The following is a 10,496-nucleotide window of genomic DNA, read 5'->3' as shown; positions in this document are numbered from 1 at the left end:
GGAACTTTCAACAGTAAAGCGACGTCGCATATGCGTGAAAGATAAACAACCAGAAAATGTCCAAATAAAGAGATTCCAGCAGGAGTTTTTTAAAGAATTAAAATAGGTAGAAAAGTCTCATCGCTCATCAAACAATATTGTGTTATATTTATTTTCTAATAATTTTATTGATTTATGAATGATTAGGGGGTCTAAGTTTTTTTGTGAAGTTTGGTTGCAAAAGTGTGAAGTTTGAATGCAAAAGTGTGAAGATAAAATGAGAAACCCTGTAAATCTACCGATTCCAGAGCCCTGCTTTAGCAACCACAGGTATTTTATATGGTCAATATATTTCACAGTATATTTTATATCTGCATGGATGCTTCTCTTGCATGCTGGAATGGATTTTTGTATGCATTTGTAACCTATAATGTGCACTCTAAGACATGCTCCTTACTTTGCTGGTGTTGGTTTTTGCTGCACTTTCTTATCACCCTATAAACCCTATAAACTGCATGTAGGCAATATTTGTTGAAAAAAAAAAACTGTCCCCATTGCAGCCTGACCATGTCTAAGTAACTGATGTACCAGGTAGTGAAGCCAGGGTCAGGATGGCAGGCCTGAAACCTTAAATGCAATCCGGCAGTGGCAGCTCTCACATTTCTGTGTACATGTAAGCTCTGTACAGATGTCATATAGATGTCAGATTACTGTCGCTGGAGTCAATCATACATGATCTTTTGCAATGACAGATGAACAAAAAGAGCGCTATACACACAGCACTATTCTGTTCAATGAGAAGAGGATGATTGAACAAACATCCTGCTGTCCTCTCATAAATAGGAGTGTGCAGCTGTCATTCCTGACAGCCATTCATCAATCCACCATCATGGATCAATATGCGCTGTCCATGGATCGCTGTATACATGTCATATTTTTGTTGAGAATTGCCGGACATGTTTATGTAACTTTAAGGTCTGATCACACCATTGCATTGCAGTAATATGTTGTAAAATGCTCTTTTTGCTGCAAAACTAACAATAACTTTTTTGTTCCAAGGAATCAATTTCAGACTTCTGCAGTTTAGAGTTGTAAATGAAACAACAGTTCTAAATGCTTGCTATGACCATGAAGAAAAAATTGTTGTTAGCATACTTCATACCTAAGTCCCTGAGATAAGGACAGATAAATGCATTGTGATATATAAATACCACTAGCACACAATGAAATCAGATTCCTCTTGAGCACAGGTTAGGAAATGGAGACACACATTGCACATCTCTGATTTCTCTTTTCTCTATTGTTATATCAGTGTTTTTTCAAAACACGTGTGAGAACCTGCATGCAAGAATATCACTTCAGCGGGAAGAAAAGAATAGAATAATGACACAGAGGAATGACTTATATCTCACTTCTAAACCCAATATGATGAGCAAGGTTCAATGTTTATAGGATGAAATGTGTTGCGGTAACATGATGTTACTGAAACACACGTTTTTTGCATTAGCACATTGCAATGCTTTTGCTGCACACCACAACACATGGTAACACACTACAATGTGGTGCACTGTGCCAGAAAAATCCTGCATGTCTGTCTTTCGTCTATCACTGCCACAATGCATGACACAAAACACATGTTGCCATGTTTTACTTTAGGCAACACACAGAAACAGGGACGTGTGAATGGAACTCATAGAACAGGCATACCTGTCAAGATAAAGGTTAGGCATACCTGTCAAGATAAAGGTTAGGAATACCTGTCAAGATAAAAAAAGAGAAAATGAGGCTTTTTGTGGCAAAGACAATTGAGTGTATTGATACACAGAAACAATATTTATAATGGTGCTACATATTAACATAGTTCTCCTATGCTAACTGTGCTAGACATAATTCTTCTATGCGAATAAAGTGAATTATAATGGCAAATAAAAGGTCTTGTCCCAGTTACCGACGCGTTTCACCTAAACAAGGCTTCCTCAGGGGTTTATGGATACCTATACAGGTTGAAATTTGTCAATAGCCAGCATGTTAAAGTACTCAGTTGAGAACATATGGTAGGGTCCCCCATGGAGTAATGGAGTCTGTCCAAGTCATTTATTAAAAACTTCCCCCACTATATCACCACTGTTTATATGAATAATATCATACTGGACGTATTATTCCTTCATATGTACAATCATCTAGTGGTGCATAAACTGACACTTGGCACTATTTTCATTCCCCATAACATTTTCTAATCCAGATCCCATCGTGTTACCCTTGTTATCTTGGCTATTCATGTGTAGCCCTTCATCCACTAGTAATTCTTAAGACACTAGCTGTTAGCAAGTTTTTAATAAATTACTTGGATGGGCTCCATTACTTCATAGTGGACCCTAACATACAGTATGTTCTTAACTGAATACTTTAACACGATGGCTATTGACAAATTTCAACCTGTATATGCATAATCCCCTGAGGAAGCCTTTTTTAGGCAAAACGTATCGGGAACTGGGACAAGACGTTTTATTTGCCATTATAACTCACTTTATTCACATAGAAGAATTATGTCTAGCACAGTCAGCATAGGAGAACTATGGTAATATGTAACACTTATATAAATATTGTTTCTGTGTATCAATACACTTAATTGTCTTTGCCAAAAAAGCCCCGTTTTCTTTAAATTCTTACCTATGGAATTGGCAAGTGTGTTCTTTGTATACCTTTTAGTGACCTTCTCCCTAGATTAATAATTAGGTCGAAGATTTAAGATGAAAGATGCTCCTTATCAATCACATTTCAGATTCTAGCATACACAGACAGGCCAAAACAATTCATGTTTAAAGGTTAGGTTTTGAGTCATATACATACACCCAAACAATGCAAGTCTAACACCAGGGATTTATTATTATTATTATTATTATTATTATTATTAATAATAATAATATTGTTAAAAATAAACAGTATTTATATAGCACCAGTATATTACACAGCGCTGTTGAGAATGGCTGTCTAATTATTTGGGTAAAAAAGTCACACCTCAGAGAACTGCCACCTTGTATAGATGATAACACCAACCTATGGCTATCTTTTACCGAGGGACATTTGTCTGGCCCCAGATTGTTAATTATGGGGTAAAACCGCCATCTAAACTCTCCTTTGGAAAATGCTATTTGCTTAGCTGCTGTGTTCATCCAAAAGTTTAATTAGTCACTAACCAAGAAAAAGTATGTGGATCAGGAATTTGTTTTTCATGTATGCTTGTATTGGGTCAATGACCCAGAAAACCTGAATACACTGAAGCAGCATGGCTGCTAGGCAGCTAGTAATGCCAGGATGAAAGATAGCAGCCTATTATCCTTTCCTTTGTATAGGTTTTTATTATTAATAATAAACAGTATTTATATAGCACCAACATAATAAGCAGTGCTGTACATTAGGGCTTGCAAATGACTGACAGATACAGACAGTGACACAGGAGGAAGAGAAGACCCTGCCCAGAAAAGCTTACAATCTAGGAGTTTTCTTTTTCAAAGTAGGCCAATCCACTCAAAAATTTCGAATAACAGCACTTTCTGGTGTTTTGTTTAGAAAAATTGTTCAGGTATTAACTAGACCTAAATGGTACTTTTAGAATTTATCTAAACATTCAACCAATTCTACTTTTTACCAGTGGCTACAAATAGGAACATTATAGGGAGCTGCTACGAACAAGGTAAACATTCCTGGTAATAAAAAAAATAATACTTTTATAGATCATACATCAAACTTGAAACAGATAAATAAAAACAGAGATTTGGATTTTGCATGGTGTAGAAAAGAAAGTGACACATTAGGCCTGATTTATTAAAGCTCTCCAAGGCTGGAGAGGATACAAATTATACAAAGTAATTTGTTTTTGTTAGCAACTGTTTTCACTTCCTGACCAGATCCATTCCAGGTTTGCTGGAACACCCAGGTTCACGGATGAAAGTCTCTCTTCTCCAGCCTCAGAGAGTTTTAATAATTCAGGGCTATTGGGCCTTATTTATCAACGTTCTCCATAACTGAAGATGATAGACTACCATGGGAGAGCCAGCAAATCTTAAAGGGATCTGGTCCAGGATTGAAAACATTTACCAAACATTAGCAAATAATTTTAGGAACCCCATTCTAGGTTTGCTGCATTACCCAGGTACTCTCATGATATTCTATTTTCTCCAATCTTGGAGAGCTTTATTAAATCACCTATCGAGTAGAAAATAATGCATACCTAAAAACTAAAATGATGTGTGAATGAATTACTTCCTAAAATGCATTGATTGATATATCCCTATATAATGTTGTAGCATCTGCTTTAAATAGATTGTGTAAAAAAAACTTAGAATAAAATGTGTTTTCCATGGCAACCGAGCTGAGCTCTCAAATTCGAACCCGTATTACACCTAAAAAACGACAACTGTAAACTGGTTGCTAAGGGCAACAATATTAGGCCTAATTCAGAGATACTGATTTTGATGATACCCAAAAAGTATGGGATCTGAAATAAATTTAGCAGTCGATGACCATAGTTCTGATTAAGTATTGGGCCCTTGTTTGGTTACAGAGAAATTTGTATGTAAATATTCATCAAGTATACAAGTTTTGTTACAAATAGTGGAGCAAACCAGTCAGGAGCTCCCAGCTCTTCAGTGGTTCACCCCATCCCCAACCTATAAGGGGAACATTTTTGTACATGTATGTGCCTTGTTTTGGGACAGCATTTACTGACCTTTACAAAATAACTTTCAGGCCTTTAGGAACCCCTTCTATAATTACTATATCCATTGCTCACAGTAAATTAGCATGGTGGTCGGTAGGAAGATTGCCTCATTTATTGCTGGCCATTGGAAAGAATTTCACCCTACAGATAGCCAAAAAGATCATTGGTGTCACCTAAACTGACCTGGAAGTTGCTCATTAACCAAGGAACCCCCAGCAACCTCTAGAAGAACTCAAGTGTTCAATGGATCCCGGGTTGAGAAACACTATCTTAGGATTTCCCGAAAACAACCAATCAGAAATGTAATGGTATTGCACAACATTAGACCCCACTTTGCAGCTATGTATTATAAAGTAACCCCCGTGGGCCCTGCAACAAATCAGACTGAGACTTTTATCCTTCAACTGTAATTTTCCAGTGTGGGTTTGAGCACAGCTGGACACTTGAATGAATGACTTGCAAACAGTAATAGACGTATTTAGAAAAAAGAGAGGTAGGTGCACACAAGAAACACAAAGATGCAGTATGGATAAGGCTGAGATAGGGAATATGATATGGAATGGAGGTAACATGGGCACTCCTCCCATTACCTGTCTGCCAGGTAGAGCAGCTCACTCAGTCTCTGTGCTGGCTCCGACAATTGATTGCTGCTTTTCTGAATTTCTCTTTGAGCTCTCTGATAGATGTTCAGTCTGTGGGAGGATACTATACATTAATCTCTCTATCTCTGCTTACAAGCCACCCACACGTGTAAAATACTCACAGCTGGCCTAAATCCTGTCTCACAGTCCCTACTTTTCCATTGCTCTCCCCCAAACACATCTGTAAGCTGGTGCTGCCACTTCCGACTCTCATCCACCTGCTATTATCCCACATTCCACACTATTATCCCTCTACTGCAAATTACTCAGGGCGTATTTCCAAATCTTCACAGTTTACATGCCAGAGAGATGGATTTAATCAAGTCAAAGGATGGACCACTGGAAGAGATGCAACCAGTTACAGCTGCTGAAAAAACCTACAAGTTCCAGCATGGTGTCTGGCAGGGCATGCTTTGACTAGTAGTTCCTCACCAGCAGCTTAACTATGCAATGTGAAAATATGTTGCTGAATCCATCAGTTCAGGTGTTGCCAGAAAAGCTCACTTGGCAGTGCGTCATGAGCCATGCAGAGCATCACATGCCTTGCAAAGCATTGCCAGATCAGTTATCTTGCATAACAGTTTTAAGGCATCCAAAAGGACAGACTATGCCACCCCTGCAGAGCATTGCTTATACTGCCAAATATAGATTTCTCCAAGCTCACATATGAAAAGTACACGCAATACATTATGTTACACTGCCATCTGATAGCAAATGGAAAAAATTTTTGAACATATATATGAAGAATATCGGCAAAGGAAAAAAGTGTTGCCAATTGCAACCAATCAAGTTTCATAAATAATTTTGCAATGTGCTTTGGCACAGTAAATTACGCCATTTGGATGGCCGCCGCACCTTTCATACATCAGATGTCAAAGTCAGTTTTATTTATAAAACCCAAAGGCCTATTTAGTAAAGCAGTGTGATAAAGATAAGCAAAGTGCAGAAACCTATAGCAACCAATAACATTTCACTCTACCATATTCACAGATTAATTATGAGCTAGTATAGTTGTTGATCCATTAATAAGTAATGACAAATAAGGGAGCTGACCAACAACAATTCAGATTCGAGCGGTCATTGTACATATGTTGGTATCTCCCTTATTTCTTTGGGCAGCCATCAGTTCTCCATCAGTTCTCCAAATTCAATTTGAATAAACTAGCTTAAAGGTCTTCATCAGTTTCTAAATATTCTGCAGAAGGTAAATTTGAATACCTCTCCGTATGGTTATGCAGAAACTACGCACAGACAATTACACAAATTTTTCAGAACCATGGAGAAAAGTTCAGATCTAGCCATCACAAAATGTCACAAATCCCAGGAAACGTCACCTGCAAAACCTGCAGACATTGCAATTCCATATCTTGTATTGTGCCAGCAAATACCAGGTGATATCAGGGCAGCATCATATTAGCAGGTAGATAGATAACATACCTTGGAGGGTGGCTGTGGTACCTTTCTGAGGAATGAGAGAGTGAAGGAATGAGATGAGAGAAGGAAAGAAAGGGGAGAGGGAGAGAGAGAGGAAAAATAGTGAGTAGGAGGGTAACAGCAAAGCAGGGAGAGAGAGACAGAGAGGGAGAGAAGGAGGTGAGAGAGAGAGGGGGATGATAGAATGAGATACAGAAAATAAAAATTACCAGTCTTATTAATGGAGCTGGAGATTACTAGGGATGCACAAAGTTCAGTAACCCATAGCAACTTAAAATCTTTTTTTACAGCAGTTAGAAAAAAATGGATCATTGGTAACTGGTTTCTATGAGTTACTGCACATTGCTCTCTATTGAAGAAGCCAGGCAAAGGTTTAAAGAATCAAATGGGACAACAAATTAATGGGAATGGTTAACAGAAAGATCTGGCAACAAAAAGGTTACATTCTATTCTGACGCAAGTTGCACGTTGCTCAAGCCTGTTATTAAAGATTGGGGAGGGGGGGTGGCATTGGCAGCTTTGGGGTTAATGTAAATAACAGATACACCATCAGATGCTAACAACACGAGGCACTGGAATTTTTCCAGTTTCAAAGGGAATAATTAATCACAGTGATGTTGCCAATAATAGGATGCCAGCTGTAATCAACACCGGGGCCATTGTCAGCTACTAGAAATGTGCCTTACAAAAAAAGTCAAATGGTGACCCGTCTCCTATGACCTGACATAAAACTTCTATCATCCTCACCAAGGCAACCAATGAAGAGAGATTTCACTATATAATAGAACATATAACTGCAATTGGAAAAGTGTTGATTTCGATGCTCCCCATTGAGTTCTATAACAAGTCTGCATCCTTTTCATTAGCACATCTGCTGCTGATGATCCAGTGATCATGAGTGAGAATAGCAGCTAAAGGTGAAGTGCCATCCTGGCCTTTTCTATCATTATAACAGGAAGACAACTTAACAGATTGCTAGCACACCAAGGGCCAATATTATAAGTTATACTTAAACCACCAATGTGACCTTCAATGGATTCAAAAGTTCTGAGGATTTGGTTCTGTATCTTTGCCTTGATAAAGGGGTCTTCTGACTCTGCATAATGTCAGGTTATAGAACTCCAATAAATGTATGATACTGGACCTGGTGCACTGACTATCTTTTGCTCTTGAATATATACTGTATATACATATATACCTACTTGTAAGTATTTATTTGCTCATATTCATATAGCATTATATATTTAACTTATTATGCAGCACTTTGCAAAGCCCATAGTCATACCACTAACTGTCCCTCGAAGGGGCTCACAATTTAATGTCATAGTCAAATATCATTAACACTGTCTAAGGCCAATTTGTAGGGTAAGCCAATTGCATGTTTCTATATAATACTATTATTTGCCATGCACCCAACTTTGGTAATATTGTGCTAAAATGGGTGTTTTTTTGTTTTTTTTTTTGAGATCGCAACACAAGTGCACAAAGTGGTTGCCAACCTCTCCCATACAGTTGAATAGGAGCGGTTGAAAGCATGGTTGAGCATGCAGTAAATGCTGCACCTTAATGCATCTCTAAAAAAGCCTCAACTCAAGAAGTTATATTGGCAAGCCATAGAGTGGATGTGATGATAATCAGCATTACCTTTCTGAATTTGTAAAAAAAATACACCCCTGGCCGCTCTGTTCGCACCTCCAATGGCCTACTAAAGACTTTCTCAATCATAACCTCGTCACATGCACAGTTTCAAGAGTTTTATAGAGCAGCCACGGCTCTCTGGAATGGTCTTCCTCGTCCTAATTGACTTGCTCCTACTTTCTTCTTCTATTGTGTGATACTTCCCCCACCTCCTAGATTGTAAGCTCTTCAGGGCAGGGTCCTCTTCTCCTCCTGTGTCACTGTCATTTACAACCCCTATTTTATTGTACATGGATAAATGGGGGCATTATGGTGGCGCTATATAAATGTATTTATTTATTATTATTATTATTATTATTATTAATAATAATAATAATAATATTATTAATAATAATAACATCTAAGCAATTAGCATTTTTGCAAAGAGGTTAGCATTTGCAGCCCACATATCAGGGCCAGGTTTAGGGGGGATAAACTGGGTCATTGCTCAGGACCCTCACCTTCTCCAGGGCCCTAATTGACAAAATGTCGGGTAGTGCAGGGAGCTGGAATGCTGCGCTTTTGAGATGCACATTTCATATATTCCCAGTAACTGAGGGTATTTTTAGCTTGATACATTTAACACAGATTGATATATTTCCTTTTTTTTTGATCATTCAATGCAACTAAAATGAAAAAATAAATAAGAATTGTATCCCAAAGACCCTCTATTAAAATAATTTACGGAGCTTTCTTTATGTGTGCAATACAGCCAGTCATAATACAGATCAATTAAACGATTGCTCTTTAAATAGATCACATTAATTCTGTACTGGTTGCATTGTTCGTTATGTTAATACATGATAAATTGCTTGTTTGTGATCACTCATACCTAGACAGATAACAGGTTTTTAGGTGTATGGCCAAATTTCTATCAGCAGTGTGAGGTCTAAAGTAATTCTTCCTCTAATTGCTAACCCAGGGACAATGAGGTCCCATTTATATTTCTACACTGTGATATAGAACAATAATACACATGCCATGCATTGCCATCTTCCGGAGTTCTTACACTTTTTTGGGAATATCCTGGCAGCATGGTGGCTCAGTGGTTAGCACTCTTGCCTTTGTAGTGCTGGGTCCCAGGTTTGAATCTTGACCAGGGCACTATCTGCATGGAGTTTGCAGGTTCTCCCTGTGTTTGTGTGGGTTTTCTTCCAGGTACTCCAGTTTCCCACATCCAAAAAACATGCAGTTAGGTTAATTGGCTTTCCTCCAAATTTGGCCCTAGACTGTGATGGTATATGACTATGGTAGGGACATTAGATTGTGAGCCCCTTACAGAGACAGCTAGTGACAGGACTATGGACTTTGTACAGCGCTGTGTAATATGTTGGCGCTATATAAATACTGTGTACATTGGCATTTCATTCCTTTAGATTTGGCTGCCTTAAATAAAGTATGTTAAGGTGCAACATAATACGTATTACCAAAACCACATTAAGATTTTGTGATGTCAGTACTTACAGAGCTCATTACTGTTTTACTTGCTGAAGGATCTGAGATGGAGCACAGGACAATTCAACCTTTTACCGGTGTGTAACCCCACAGCTTCCTGTGCCCACCCTGTGCAGGGTATGGAGTATGGACATTGTATATATGGCAATGACTCACCCACACTCCCAGATATGCCAACACTTTGAAAATAAAACTTTTTAATAGGTAAAATATTTGTTCAAATATTTTTTATATCCATCTAAAAAAATCAACTTAAGATGAACTGAACTTAAGATAGACAAAGGGACTTTTGAGTTTTACTGACTGAACAGATCAAGATTTTGACCTGCGATTGGTCGTTAGTCCCAAAACACTGAAAATTTTTATTCCCAGATAGAAATGATCAAATGTCATACACACAATACAACTTGTGTACTTCCAATGTTGATCAAGATTTCTGATTTATCCAAAAGCAACTGAAAATAGTCTCTTATGATTAGTTAGCAACTCATAGGATCAGAAGTAAAAATCTGATTTTGTATACTAAGCCTAACACATTTTTTCTTTTTTTAGCAACCACAATTGGACACTAATAATAATAAGAAGTCCCT

The 10,496-nt window shown here is 37.9% G+C and overlaps 1 protein-coding gene across 2 annotated transcripts in view; it reads right to left on the bottom strand.

The window, feature by feature from the left end:
• PHYHIP (phytanoyl-CoA 2-hydroxylase interacting protein) overlaps positions 1 to 6,894 on the bottom strand; it is an 18,652-nt gene extending 11,758 nt beyond the window's left edge. The window contains exons 1-2 of one of the 2 annotated variants that reach the window (XM_072399833.1): positions 6,778 to 6,894; positions 5,290 to 5,391 (exon numbers count right to left, since the gene is read on the bottom strand). The gene's annotated coding sequence lies outside the window, so the exon portion shown is untranslated. The remainder of the gene's footprint in view (positions 1 to 5,289; positions 5,392 to 6,777) is intronic. The other variant, XM_072399834.1, reaches the window with a different exon arrangement.
• Positions 6,895 to 10,496: the final 3,602 nt, after the last annotated feature.

The sequence above is a fragment of the Pyxicephalus adspersus genome, chromosome 2, assembly GCF_032062135.1.
Source record: "Pyxicephalus adspersus chromosome 2, UCB_Pads_2.0, whole genome shotgun sequence".
In the NCBI taxonomy this organism is placed as follows: domain Eukaryota; kingdom Metazoa; phylum Chordata; class Amphibia; order Anura; family Pyxicephalidae; genus Pyxicephalus; species Pyxicephalus adspersus.
Note: the sequence above shows the minus strand (reverse complement) of the source record. Positions and strands in the feature narration are given on the sequence as shown.